At 35.0% G+C, this 3,358-nt stretch overlaps 1 long non-coding RNA gene across 1 annotated transcript; it reads left to right on the top strand.

The window, feature by feature from the left end:
• The first annotated feature begins 6 nt into the window (after positions 1 to 6).
• On the top strand, positions 7 to 3,043 carry LOC107134783. The gene is made up of 2 exons (XR_001502473.2): positions 7 to 2,438; positions 3,014 to 3,043. It is a non-coding gene; the product is annotated as an uncharacterized LOC107134783 (long non-coding RNA).
• The last annotated feature ends 315 nt before the right edge of the window (positions 3,044 to 3,358 follow it).

Here is a 3,358-nt window from a genome sequence, read left to right as displayed (position 1 = left end):
AATGCAGACCACCTGATGGATTCCTGTAGTCAGTGGTCTAAAGGTGGGCAAGATTCCATGTCTCTGAGGGGTTTCCTGGCAACCTATTAGACCATGGCAGTCATGGCCTCCTTACAGAACCTGTGATTTCTTTTGGGAACTGAAGGAACATACCATTGCATCTGACAGTGCTCAACACTCCTTGAATATTTTGTCATTTGAATTCTCAAAAAAGCACTTTACCCTCACTAATATTTTTCTAAACTACCATTTAAAGAGGTAATGCTCTTTAGGCCTCCACACTGCTGCTAACTGCCCACCAGACATAACACATGAATTCCTGATGAGAGTTTTCAGCACATTTCTATTACTATCCTGAGATCATATGATCAGGGATAACCTTCACCGTTTTGTGAAGATAGTTGACTATGCAACTGAGAAGTTTAGACATGCAGTGGTTTAGATCTCTCCACAGATATACATTGTAGGGACCTTTCTCAATGGTGTTTGACCTCAGGATTTTATTTAATCCCCAGGAGAGTTCTAAAGCTCCAGTGTGGTGGAAATGTGGATAAGGACTCCAAATGCTTCTCAACTGAGTGTCTTAACCATACCTGGCGTGTCTGCTCAAGTTTGTTGTTCTGTAGGAGAGCATTTTTCTGCCAGACATAACTTTGGCACATGATGTCACACAACTTCAAACAATATGCTTCAATGAAAGTGTCATGATCATTTATTCTTTAGGCAGACCAGAGGAACAAGTTCTATCTGCCCAAAGCTCTCAGCATATCTATATCTCAGTTTCTCTTTTACATGACCCTAATTCTTGTTATGGGTGCCTCCATAACCACTGTTTTTGCCAGAAGTCCATCCCATAAAATTTAAAATATGAATGTATATTTTTCTGGTATTCCAAGAAGAAAATATATATAATGTAGTCAGCAAAAAGAGAATCATATTTTCGTACTCTAACTCTGCCAGGGAGATTTGGCAGTAATTCAAATTCAGCTTTATATCTATGCAAAAATCCAATCTCTCCTTTGCTGAAAAAGTTATATTTGAATTGAGAGGAATCTACATTAGTTTCCTAATTTTGCTCTAAAATATTTTCCTTTATAAAATTAAGGAGATTTTTCTGTTACAACTTTATATTTTATATTCTAAAATTTCATATACTATAAAATCACTACACACAATGATTTCATATACCATTGGGTATTCATTTTGACATAATGTTGTGTCATGAAGAACTAATTTGCTCAAACTCAGTGCAAGTATCTCCACATGTTTTGTTTTCCATTCTTCTACTGATGGGTATCAGAGTTAGTCCTATAACTTTATAATTTTGACTTGTAGTGCTAAAACATCAAAGTTCATATGTAACATGTGCATACTGATTTCCATACATTGGGATTCAGTTCAAGGAGTGGGAAATCTGGGTCATGTGGCAGTCATATTCCTAGTATCCAAAGGAATCTCCATAATGCTTTCCAGCGTGGAAGTCTTAATTTTAAGTCTGGTAGTATAAGATTGTAGTTTCCTGCCACATCCTGCACTGCACTTATTATTCAACTACTTGATAAATGTCATTCTGACTGGGGAAATCTGAAATGTTAATGCAGTTTTGAATGGTATTTCCTTGAGTGCTTTGAAAATATTCAGACAGTAAACACAGCATGATACTTTGCTAGTGTCTTCCTTTCTTGGAATTCCTTTTAGTTATTCTTCAATGAAAAGTGTTGCATACTCTAACCAAATTGAGTGTGCCCATTTGTATACATAAAATATAGACACATTTTCATTCTGAATTTCTCTCTTTTTAAAATAAATTTTTGACTATATATATTTTTCTAAATGACATTCATGTTTTCCAAGCTCTGTGACTCAAACAAGTCCAAGTGTGTTTTATTTCTACACAAAGTGACAGATTTGAAAATCTCTTAACACATCAATTTTAACACTAAAAATTGCCCTTTATTGTTTTAAATGTTGAATCTGTATAATATCAAGTCCATTTCTCAAGAGAGTTTTAAATAAATTTTCTGTTGTGTTTATAGTATTGCTGAGTATGTTTGCTAGTTAAGCACTGATTTAAATTGTTTTAGATATATGCATATCAGTGTTTGTTATCAGGGAACACATTCTCTCTTAATTCTTCCTGGTTTTACCCCAGCAGAAGCCAGATGAAGGAAAGCATCTCAGCTTCATCTGGAATGCATAAGATAGTGTCTCATTTGGAAAGTACTGTTGCACAAAATGTAATGGTCTTATCTCCAATTGCAATGACTTCATATCTATGAACATGGTGGTGTCTAAAGAGTGATGATGAAATCTATATGTAACTCATAACTGCCATTATTTTTAACAGAGTGATTCTGAGCAAGATAATGAGTGTACTTCTTGTCTATTTGGTGTATTCCGTTCACCCACAAAAAAAAGAATAAAAGGATATGTAAAAGGTAAGATACACATAGGATACAAAATATAATAGAGAGACTATTGCCAAAAAATATGAGCACTAGCATAGAGTAATTGTTCAAAGAATATGTCTATTAAATAGCTAGCAAGGAAAAAGGAAGATAAGAAGTGGCATCTTTTAGGTTTCATTCACAGGTTAAATTGGGAGTATTGCTAAATGAATACAATTGTGAGTTGCATTTAAGACATGCTTCTATCACGGGTAAATCTAAAATAAGGCAAAAGCAAGAAGAAGATGTAATGAAGACTGAGAAAGACAGTGAGGACATGGAGTCAAAAAGAAAAAGAGGAATAAGTTTTACCAAGGAGAGGGCGGGAAATTCAAGCCACATATGAGAAAGGTAAAGAGCAGGGTTTTCAAAATGTGGGAAGAATTTGTGAGTTTCAAACTACAAAGATGAATGAAGGGGAGAGTACATCTTTCTGAACCTTCATGACTTATTCACACTTGGAAATGAATTGAGGAATAAACACTTGATGCCACAAAGCTAAGTTTATTTACCATAAATGATTAGGCATGTACAAAATTTAGTGACAACATTTTGTTACACCCTAGGACAAAAACACAGTGAAGAAACAGCAAATGGAAAAGGCAAAAGAAGTACAAATAGTTGTGGAGCATTCCCGAAACCCACAGGTATCTAAAATTAATGTTGGAAAAAGATTACAGATTCTTCTAAACTTGACTTTGAAGGGACATCCTAAGGTAAAATCCAGAGCTATATTCAAATTAACTTAGAGGAATTGGAAACTGACAAATTTCACACTGGAACTCTGAAAACATAAGGAATCATCTCTTGGGGATCATGTCCAAAATCTCATTCTGACTGAGCAAGTCTTTCCTTCTCCATGTCCATTACATTCTATAGTGATTCCAAAGATCCTGGTCCTCAGGCAACAT

This window comes from Marmota marmota, unplaced genomic scaffold (genome assembly GCF_001458135.2).
Source record: "Marmota marmota marmota unplaced genomic scaffold, marMar, whole genome shotgun sequence".
Lineage (NCBI taxonomy): Eukaryota > Metazoa > Chordata > Mammalia > Rodentia > Sciuridae > Marmota > Marmota marmota.
This window is presented reverse-complemented; position numbering and strand designations above follow the sequence as displayed.